Source organism: Puma concolor, chromosome C2 (genome assembly GCF_028749965.1).
Source record: "Puma concolor isolate L17-30 chromosome C2, mPumCon1.1.hap2, whole genome shotgun sequence".
NCBI classification, from domain to species: Eukaryota; Metazoa; Chordata; class Mammalia; order Carnivora; family Felidae; genus Puma; species Puma concolor.
The window spans coordinates 1,547,534-1,559,012 of NC_141675.1; the positions used below are offsets into that span (position 1 = coordinate 1,547,534).

At 47.2% G+C, this 11,479-nt stretch overlaps 2 long non-coding RNA genes across 2 annotated transcripts; one reads left to right on the top strand and one right to left on the bottom strand.

Annotated features, from left to right (window-relative positions):
• Positions 1–3,256: 3,256 nt before the first annotated feature.
• Positions 3,257–4,397, top strand: LOC147577037 (uncharacterized). The gene is made up of 2 exons (XR_015255732.1): positions 3,257–3,475; positions 4,282–4,397. It is a non-coding gene; the product is annotated as an uncharacterized LOC147577037 (long non-coding RNA).
• LOC147577038 (uncharacterized) lies at positions 4,210–8,125 on the bottom strand. Its single transcript, XR_015255731.1, has 2 exons — positions 7,943–8,125; positions 4,210–5,413 (listed from the first exon to the last, which is right to left on the bottom strand). It is a non-coding gene; the product is annotated as an uncharacterized LOC147577038 (long non-coding RNA).
• Between the last annotated feature and the right edge of the window lie 3,354 nt (positions 8,126–11,479).

Sequence of the window (11,479 nt, forward strand, 5' to 3'; positions counted from 1 at the left end):
GGGAATAAACCAGGCCACCACCCCCTGCTTTCCCACAACCAGGATTGCCTCGGACACAGAACATTGTCCACTCAGCTTAGTGCCCCACAAATCAGGTCATGGGACGCCAGGATAGGGATCTGGGAAGGCCAGCAACACTGATACAGAGCATACTGAGGTGGGAGGACAGAGATTAGAAATCAAAGATTGTACTATGGAGAAGCAAGTCTTTAAAATTGTGAAACGTCTTCATAAATTTCAGATCTAAAGAATTCTGGTGTAACAGCCAGTTTACAATTGGTTGCTACTTAGTTTTCCTTCAAGGCTCCTAGGAGTTAAAATTCTGCTAAATGAAATTAAGAATGATGAAAAAAAGAAAAAGGCTTATGACAAAATCTGAACGAACAAGTTACAGAGTGGGGCACCTGGGTGGCTCAGTCGGTTAGGTGTCCAACTTCGGCACAGGTGGTGATCTCCCGGTTTGTGGGATCCCAAACCCCACACTGGGATCCGTGCCGACAGCTCAGAGTCTGGAGCCTGCTTCGGATTCTGTGTCTCCTTCTTTCTCTGCCCCTCTCCCACTCACACTCTGTTTCTCTCTCTCTCAAAAATAAATAAAACATTGGGGCGCCTGGGTGGCACAGTCGGTTAAGCGTCCGACTTCAGCCAGGTCACGATCTCGCGGTCCGTGAGTTCAACCCCCGCGTCGGGCTCTGGGCTGATGGCTCAGAGCCTGGAGCCTGTTTCCGATTCTGTGTCTCCCTCCCTCTCTGCCCCTCCCCCGTTCATGCTCTGTCTCTCTCTGTCCCAAAAATAAATAAACGTTGAAAAAAAAAATTAAAGAAAAAATAAATAAATAAAACATTAAAAGAAAAAGAAAAGGTTACAGGGGTCTGTGAAGGGAAATCTTTGGAAAGGAATTTTATGTGAAGTCAGGACTAAGGTTAAAATGAGTGGGTTTTAAAAGTGTACTGTTGGGGCGCCTGGGTGGCGCAGTCGGTTAAGCGTCCGACTTCAGCCAGGTCACGATCTCACGGTCCGTGAGTTCGAGCCCCACGTCAGGCTCTGGGCTGATGGCTCGGAGCCTGGAGCCTGTTTCCGATTCTGTGTCTCCCTCTCTCTCTGCCCCTCCCCCGTTCATGCTCTGTCTCTCTCTGTCCCAAAAATAAATAAACGTTGAAAAAAAAAAATTTTAAACTAAGGCAGGGCTGTCATTTGGATTGTTCCTCTCACTGAGATCATTGTTGCGCTATGTGCTAACTTGGATGTAAATTGAGAAAATTAAATTAAATTTTAAAAAATAAGAATAAATAAATAAGACTAAAAAGATGAGACTAGGTTAAGGGAACTCAGAGCATTAAGCATAATAACATGTGCATGCCACATGGAGAACACAGAGAAAAGATAATAGAAAAGTTATTTGAAGCGATAGCTGAAAACTTCCCCAATCTGAGTAAGGAAACAGACGTCCAGTTCCAGGAATACAGAGAGCCTCAAACAAGATGAACCCAAGAAGATCCACACCAAAACACATAATTTAACTAGCAGAAATTAAAGCTATAGAGGGAATTTTAAAAGCAGCAAAGGGAGGAAAAAGTACTTACATACAAAGACAGCTACATAAGGCTATCAACTGATTTTTGAGCAGAAACTTTGTAGGCCAGAAGAGAGTGGCATGATATAATCAAAGACCTAAAAGAAACGTTGCAGCCAATACTACTGTAACCAGCAGCCACGAAAAAAATGCTCAACGTCACTAATCATCAAGGAAATGCAAACTAAAACCACAATGACATATTATCTCACACATAATGGCTAATATCAAAGACACAAGAAATAACGAGTGTTGACAAAGGTGTAGAGAACCAGTTGATGGAAATGGAAATCCATACAGCCACGGTGGAAAACCATAAGGTTTATATTAAAATACAAATACTAAATGATCCAGTCATCTGCTACTGACTTACCAAAGGAAAATAAAAACACTAATTTAAAAACAGAACAAAATTCAATGTTAAAGGAGCTAAGTTTTGCTAACAACTATATAACCCTACATATTTGCCTTTGGAATCCCTTGCCACCTTGGTTAAATAAATAATTAAGGTTTAAGTTTTCTAATAATCTGTAATCCTATTTAGGCATGTGATTTATAACTTTCTGAGGTTGTTAACAAATTTCCCAGGATTTATTTATTTTTTTTTTTTTAATTTTTTTTTCAACGTTTATTTATTTTTGGGACAGAGAGAGACAGAGCATGAACGGGGGAGGGGCAGAGAGAGAGGGAGACACAGAATCGGAAACAGGCTCCAGGCTCTGAGCCATCAGCCCAGAGCCCGACGCGGGGCTCGAACTCACGGACCGCGAGATCGTGACCTGGCTGAAGTCGGACGCTTAACCGACTGCGCCACCTAGGCGCCCCCAAATTTCCCAGGATTTAAACTGTACATAAAGTCTTTTTAACTAGGCTTTATTTGGAATGTTAAACTTAACACTGTTAAATAATAAGCCTTGGGTTATGTTGTTTGGGTAAATACTATAACTAGTCTAGAGATCATATGCATTCCTAAAGTTTTCATACGTTTTGGTATAAGGCCATTACTTGATATTCTGATTATTCAAGTGTTATGTGTCACAGAAATAACCAGATTTCTTTGTCAGCTGTATTATAATGAACTCTCCCCAGATCTCTGTGTCCATTTTTTAGTTTATTGGTACTAAAGTTATGATACTTATCCTCTTGCAAAACATGTTTCATCTTCAAGGGGATTCATAAAAAGGGCTTTTGACAAATGCAGGTTTTTGTCATCTTTAAAATTCTAAAACTGAACTGGGTAAGAATTTCCAGGACTAAAAGGCTGCATTCAAACTGAACAAGAATTATTAACATGGGACTAAATGAATTGAGGAAGAGGATTATAATTTTTGTGACTCCCGTTTGAAACATTTCTGGTTCTCTCATGTTTGCTCTTCCAGATTAAGGAAACTTTCTCTTCAGATAATCTATGACTTACAGAAATATGACAAACTATTCCCTTGTGAACAAATTGAAGCATTTAAATTTTCTCTCTACCTGAACCCTCCAGAATCCAAAACCCCTCAGTGAATATTCTTTCTTCCATGACAATTACAGCATTTGCATAAGTTTAATAAAAATCTGTTCTCCTTGTAATAGGACACCATCGAAAACATTGGCTATTGTATCAAGGCTTTTGACTGTAATGTCATTTTTTAAGTTTGTTTTTTGTTTGTTTGTTTGTTTGTTTGTTTATTTAGAGAGTGAGTGAGCACAAGCGGGGGAGAGGTAGAGAGAGAGGGAGAGAGAGAGAAGCCCAAGCAGGTTCTGCACTGTCAGCATGGAGCCTGGTGCGGGGCTCGAACCATGAACCATGAACCATGAGATCATGACATGAGCTGAAACCAAGAGTCTGACGCTTAACTGACTGAGCCGCCCAGATGCCCCTGGAACGTCATACTTGAGAGACCTGCATAGACTCAGGTATGAGCAGACAGCTTTTGAGAGCTGAGATTGACTTTACAAAGCATGCAGCCAATAGAGTCCCTTGGAAATGCTGACCTGTAACCTTGCTTACAGGGTCCCCGGCAGCCTTACCAGGCGAGTAAAGACTGTCACTTCCCGGCAGGTGCAGGAACCTCAGGATGTCCTACAGAACAGGGGCTATTGATCTTGTTTATTCCAGCAGCTCAGACATAAAAGATTCTCCTCTTGATAATGCAGCTGACGGTTGGCTTACTGATGGCAGTAGTTTCATGGAAAAGGAGATAAGAAGAGCCAGGTGTACAACAGTCAGTCTAATTCAGATTATTGAGGCCAAAGCGCTCCCAGCAAATAAGTCTGCCCGTAAGGTGGAGTGAATATTTCTAAATCTCTAAATACACAGGCCGTATCCTCCCTACTACTGATCTGACAGTTACTAGCAACCCACCACGTATAAACCCAGTGGACATGGTTTATTTAAAGGATTGGAAGGCTAACACAGCAAGGAATTTAACTACAAAAGGGAAGGGCCTGTATCAGGTCACATGATGTATTCCCACAGCCATAAAATTAGAAGGACATTCCTCGTGGACTCCGATCAAGAAATTAAACCTCTTGCCTTCCTCGTGGGAATCCACAGTACCAGCTAACACACCTTCTTATTCCTGTAAACCCGTGGAAGGCCTCAAACCTCTCTCCAAACAACAATGAAGAACTGGAGGAAAATTGTGGTCAACTATCAAAAGTCTTTTTTATTGGGCTTTATTCTCATAATAATATTAACCTCATTTTGTCGTCTTTTCCAGCGTCTTCCTGCCTGTTGCCAAGACTCCTTCATGCCATAACTTCCAGCCTTCAGATGACCCTTTCTACTCAAGGAAATTCGTTTATGTTTCTACCTTGGATTCAGCGGATACATCTTCCCCAACTGACCAATGTTGACCCATAGGTCCTATCTCTGTTCCCCATTCAGCAGGAAGAAGTTACAGAAGGTAAGACCTTCCACTCTCAGCAACCTTACAGACTTAAGGGTCAAAACTGTTCAGGGGGAAATGATGCGGAGAACAAAGGCAAAAGGCAATGTGGACAGAATTAAATTTCCGTGCAACTTGCAGCCCATCAACAAATACTTGAAACAGGCAGATCATGACATTCCTCCAGGAACTCTTAACTGTCTTGATGTTAATGCCTTGCTAGAGGGAAAAACAACCTTAGCTTGATAATAGCCAGGACTCCAGGATCCCAGAAGTCTCCTTAACATATGAAAATCCTTTTGGAAACTTCCTTTGTCTCTACACCGTCGCCCCAACTTAAAAGTGTATAACTGATCACTCCTGACAATCCCGGGGAAGCTCTTCCTGCCCACGAGTCCTGTCGCTGTGCTACAATAAGACCACCTTTTTTTACACCAAAAATGTTTCAAGAATTCTTTCTTGACCATTTGCTCCTGGCCCACATCGCATCAGAGAATGTAGCAGGATTCTCGCAGAGTCGTGGCACTGAGGCTTTTCTTTCCAGGAAGCAGCTTTATTCCTGCGGGCACGGGCTCAGAGAGTTTGTGCCCCAAAAATGAGCCGTGTGGTGTATCCTTTTATGCATTTCCTACTTCTTTGTCTCCCATATATGGGTAACGTATAGACTTACGTACAGACATACAGTCTGATTGAGCGGTCTCATGTCACAGGGTCACGAGGAATGTCACATAGGCACACAGCCGGTTGCCTTCCTTTATCTTGAGGTCTTTTCTCACCACATTCCTTAGGGAGGGGACTCTACCACATTGCCCCCTTTGATGTTCGGACCCCCCTATTTTGGGTCAAAGGGCATCATCTTGGTTTAGAGGTTTATATTTCCATAACGTCATCACATGCGTGGCCGTTTTTCTTTCAACCATTGTCTCAGTGAGGCTGGAGATCTCAGACGGTATAACCAGGGGAGCTAGGCAAGGTAGGATTAAACAAGCTTTCAAAACCAAGAATATAATTCCCATGAGGGTTTTGAGTCCCCTGTCTCTGGACTCCAGATGACCCACCATTCTCACTATTGGAGAGTTCTGTTCCCATCAAACACCTATTTTGCTCGGGCAAAAAAAAAAAACTCATTTTCCATTGTCCACTTTGTGGAATACAAAGTTTCATCCCACGTTGTAGGGCTTCTCCTTTCAACTGAGCTGACTTCTCACACCCCTGACACAAAGCTCCCCTCCGAGCTGGTTGTCCCCAGCATTCCCCACTGACCCGGTGCCCCCATGACTTTGTATATAAGCTATTCCCTCAGCTTGCTGCACCCTCTACATTTCTTCAAGTTCTGGTTCACCTTCTCATCGGCAAATTAGGAAATTCAATCAGGTTTTATGAAAATTCAAATTTGGCTGAATACTGAAAATTCTTCCACTATACTGCTTAAGGAATTTTAAAACACGTAACCAAGAAAACTGAGAATTGAAAGGCTCACAGAATCAACATCTCGCCCAAAGCAAGAGCTGCTTCTATAGGATCCTTGACAAATCATCCCTTTCTATTTCAAGAAGGCTCGGAGGAGAAGCTTGCTGCTTCACAAACCAGCCATTACACACTAGAAAGTTCTAGTGTTAAGGAAAGCATTAAGTATGTATGTTCACATCCCACTGTCCTTCACTCTTTGACCCTTGTTCAGCCCTCTGAAGGGACACAAAACACATCAGCTCTCCTTTACCTGACAGTTCGTCAAATAAAATTCTCATCTCCTCGTGATCTTTTCCAAGCCTAATTTTTTTTTTAGTTCCTCCAACCATTTTGAGATGTCAGGCCCCTCAGCAACACAGGCCATGTCTTTATTACAGTGTATACTTTGTCAATGTCCCTTTTATAAGATAGTGCCCCACAATCGAACGGTATCTCCAACATGATCTCACCATATGGAGACCGTGTTTAAACTACTTCTGTATCAGGGTGAGTTGGCTTCTCCAGCAACCTTGGCCTGCATGCTGCTTGTGTAGATGTGTTTCTACCTAACTCCCCCATCCCCAAGCCCATAAATGGCTACACAGCCAGGCCTCCCATCCAGTACTTCTACTGCTGGTATGTTTAATCAAGCTCAGGAATTTTTGTAATCTTTGCTCAATTTCATCATATTGGCATCAGCTCTCTGTTCCAGCCTGCTTGGATTTATTAACTTTCTTGCTTAGAATACCCTGTCTCATCTGTAGAAGATTCTCAAAGGCTAGATGATTTCAGCAGGTAGCAAAGGTCCTCAATAAAAGAGTTTCAAATTTAATTTCAGGCTTGAAACCCAAGTCCTATTTGTGGTACTTCTGCAAATGTGTTTTGTTGGATCGTTTAATTTTCTCACTGGGAATGGGCCAGGGTAGGAGCACATCATCCACTCTACCGGCTGCATGGGAGGTCAGTATGTATTATTCACAACGTCTGAGAGCTTTGCACACGATTATCAGGACTGTTCCTTGCATTTAAAAAAACCACCGTGTAGTCTGGACTTGGACTTTTCTCTGGCCATCTAGGTGGGTGGAGCTAAACTCTTGTGGTCTGTTTTTGAGGACGCCTGGGCTGGATCTTGCTCACGTCACCAACCTCTGGACTTGGTGTAGGAGAGCTTCCCTCTCTTCGTCCTGGGAACCCCAGGTCTAGCTGGGCTCTTCTCTGAGACAGAACTCGGTAGCTTTCCAGACCTCCACAACTCCCAAGGCGAAGACCTCACCGCAACCTTAAGGGCAGGAAGCTCAGGGGTGGGGCATGAGGAGAACACATACCTTTCAGCCCCTTCTGGAAGGTCTAGAAAGAGCCCCGTCGAGCCGTAGCTCTGACCGGAGAGACTGGAAGAGCTACCGTTTCTCTTCCCGCTGTTGCCGCAGGAGGGCCAGCTTATGTGCAGCGGCCAGGAGACCAGCAAGGGCCCGCCGAGTGCCAGGGCCCCTCGGCCACCCCAGGGCAACCCGCTGTCAGCCGGTCTTTGCATTAGGGGCTGTTAGCCCTAGATGTCAACCTAGGGATCACAGAGACCAGCACTTTTATTCCAACGACGTGGAAACAGAGGCTCAGGGAGGTGACGTAACTTGGCTTGAAGTCGTGCCATTAGCTACATTAGCTAGAAACAGACACCGCAGCCCCGCAGTGTTACTGCCCCTACAGAGCTCTCCCCCATGTGACAAGAAGTTGTAGGATTTGTGCTGGGGACGAGCAGCGTGGCTGGTGCAGATGCCCCCTACTTTATGGGGAGGCTAATATCCTTAAGCTGACTGGAAGCATGCGTACATCCTTTCTCCAGTACGTGATAGGCTGAAGCCTTCCATAAGAGGTGTTTTTGCTCTATCTTTGGAGGAAAAAGAGCATTCCCAGAGAAGTCCTTCCTTCTGGGAAATAGCAGAGGGCCAACAGGTTTCAAAAAGGGGTCAGCAACTGTCTTGCCAATATCCCTTCTGCGAAATCTGAAAATGGGGCTGCCCCCCTTATCAATGGGGCTCCCTCTTACCTGGAGTCTATCTCCCAGAGGGATATAGCTGCTCCTCCTGGAAATTCAAGATCTCCTGCCGCTTCTCCTTCAAGTCTTCCAAAAGCTGCTGCCATTCCCCCTTCCCAGCTCCCAGCGCTGGGATGGCGGTGGAGAGGACAACAGAGTCTCCCTCGGGCTGCGGACTTCTGTCTCCTGGGAACACTCTGGTGAGCAGAACACAGGGGTGTTTATAGTGTGGGGCCAAAGGTGGCAGGAAGAGGAGCCCAGACACATCCATAGGGACACACAGGGAACCAAGGCCACAGGAAGACCAGTTCACGCTACAGCCGCCCAGGGAAGCAGAGCGTCCGCTCACACAGCCACGCACCCTGGGGAGTGGGGAGCCTCCACCTTTGCAACGTCTTTGATCTTCTTTCATAAGGCCTCCTTGACGTTTAGGGAAAACACTCTGGTTTTTAACATTCGCTCTTGTCTAGGTTTTCACACACCCTCTGTGCAACGTTTCACTCTTGAACTTTGCCGAAGATCAACACCAAGACTTCTTGTCTGTGGCTCTGAGACGATACCATTACCATCATTCTGAAAATGGGGACAGCTGTTCTTTCCCGGGCTCTTCATGGTTTCTCAAAGGTCACTGACAGGGACTCTGAGAATCAGGCTGCAGGGGTGTCACTCCCAGGGGAGTCTCTGGGCCTGGCAGAATGTCCTCATGGAAACCTTACGATCTCCCCCCCCAGGAGGTCTGCCGAGGCTGTCCAGGCACGCAACGGTGGCTTAGTCGTGGTGCCTTCTGTCTGATCTGTTAACTCGGGGCACCGAACTTTGGTTTCTTCGCCAAGCAGTGACCTTTCTTCACATCCTCCTGCTCTGAGGTGGCTAATTTAGAAGCATCACTTGCTGTCTTTTCCCTATCCCACAAGCCTTCTTTCATTCTGGGATTAACCCTTTTGCAAACTATTCTTAGCCTTTTATGGCTATTCCATAAATATTTGTAAGTAAAAACAATTTGTTATTGCTAATATATTGACTTGATCGAGTCCGTTAACTCTAACGTCAGCTGCCCCCAGGCCACACACCCATCCGCGGGTGCCCGTTGAATTAGACCCAGAGTTCTGAGGATTAGTGACCAGAGAGGAGCCCTGGGGACTTGGGTGGGGGGAGGGGGGGAGGGGATACAGGGATGACAGATTGTTACCGGGAGGGACACACAGAGCTTCCATAAAGTCTGGAAGGGCAGAACAGACACCTAACCAGTATCCAATCTGACAATTTACGATTCTGGCTATCTGAATGTTTGTGGGTTGCACCGAGGTGGTGGGTTTCCTAGAGCTGTGTCCCTGGAGCCCATGGTTGGGACCTCTCAGGAAGCAGCCCTTTCTAGGCTGAGCATAGCCAGGGGACTTTGGGTTGGGTCTGTTTAGCTCTGTCACCCCTGCCTTCTCCTCTTTGCTTCTCCCGTTAGGGACTGGTGTGGGCAGGGAGGAAAGGAAGCGGGGAACGAGCACAATTTGTGGCTTTTACCACCTAGCTCTGGGAACGTGACTCGGCTGAACCTGAAGGGCCTGGTTTTCTTCCCTGAGGACTGTGTTCTCATGGTAAAGCTGAGACGTGGACTCCAGGCCATGACTGTAGAAGTTCACGGTGGATCCTGTCCCGGCAAGTGCGGGCAGACAAGCTACACGTTTGGGTGACGGACGCTTTCAGCAGCTGCCCATTCTGCATCTCCAGAGATATTATCCCAACCCAGAAGAAATGCCTGGGGACTCGAGGCCTGGGCACAAAGCCTGATGGGCCAAATGCCTGCTTTCTGTGTACCTCCACATAGAGGGTTCCAGGCGTGCACCACCATATGACCTACCTTCAGTTGTTCGGGAGGCTCTTTCCCCTAAATAGCTGCCGCCGTGCACAGGACGGGGTGTGTAGCTGGATGGTCTCCAAGTGACAGCAGCCTGGGGGACAGTGTGGGGACAAAGGCCACCTCAATGAGTGGCTGGGGGAGGCTCAACCGACTGAGCCACCCAGCTGCCCCTCAAGTCACTTTGAATAGTGAAGGACGACAGGAGAGCCTGCACTGACCTAGGGATCTGAAGGCCGGTTAGAGAGGAGGAAGAGGCAGCCCCAAGGAAAGAAACAAGATGCAGAAAGACAAGTGGAAGGGGCACTAATGACAGGGGACACCTCCCATACCATTGTGCTGAGGGTGTGGTCTTTCTCTGACGACGACAACTGTCTTAACTGTTGGAGCTGAGCTGTGTCCAGAACCCACTCACCTGTATAGTTAACACTCTCCACTTGAAGTGATGTCTCCTGGCCTTGACCAGGACAGCTGGAAGTGAGAAAGTCTGATGCAGAGGAGATGTTCACAGGGTGGGGACCTGTGTGGAAACAGCCTCCCTTTCAGCAACAACTCCTGACTGATGGAAGAATCTCCTATGGCTGTGCCTGGCATTCTGGAAGGTTCTAAGAGTGGGCTGTGAGGAAGTAGGATGCAGGGAGAGAGAAGGACGTGAATGTGAGAGCACAATGTGGGTCCCTGACTTTCCTATACCCCTCCACGGGCTGTGCAGGTGGTTCAGGCCCTACCCGAGCCCCACGGGCCTGGAGGACCCTAGCTGTGGATGCACCCGCCAAGCAGGTCAGAACAGCCAGGCACCTGGAACACAGCAAGCGTCTGGGGAGGCAAGGTCATGGGAGCTGGCCTTTGGAGCTTCAAGGCACATGCCCGTCCCCAGGCTCTACCCTCAAATTTCCTCTGAGATCAGAACTGGAAAAATCCGCCGTGCCTTGCCAGGCTTGGGCCTCACATGACGGTCGGGGTACCCTCTAAGAGACATCTGGGAGCACCGACTCACGTAGAAGAAAAAGACCCTGTAAGGCAGCCAGTCTCAATGCGGATGGACTGACGCCAGTTCAAGGCTACCACGTCAGACACAATTTCATCACGGGCGCCGTTCACTCAAGAGGCTGTTCGGGACCAGCCCCAGCTCCATAGCCACGGAGGGCTTCAGAAGTACTGGTCATGCAGGTCAGGCAGCCCAGAGGAGTGGAATCAGACAAGGGTCGGGAGAGGCTGGTTCACTGGAATGAGTTGCTGGGGGTACAAGACATCGACTTCATCTCAGGCCTTACCTACACGAAGGTGTATACTCCCCTCGAAGGCAAAGTTGGAGGAAACTGCACTTCCTTGCTAGCATCAGGCCCAAGAGACTGGCCTACGTGTCCTCCGATGAGAGAAAGCATCTGCCCTTGGCCCCTACAAAGGCATCTGCCCAACTCCGAGCTCAAATCTACACAAATGCATGTATTCCTTTTGAAAGCAGAGCTGGAGGAAACGAGACTGCTTGCCAGGTTGGGGCCCAGCTGACTGGCTGGCATATCCTCCAGTAAGAGACACCTGGGGGCCTTGATGGCTGGAGAAGCCGGAGACCCCATCAAGCAGCTCGTCCAAATGGGGACTGACTGTCCACAGTTTAAAGCCACCACCTCGGAGATTTTCAGGGATGGACGCCCTTCACACAAAAGGCTATACATGTGGTTGGGGACAGGCCCACTCTC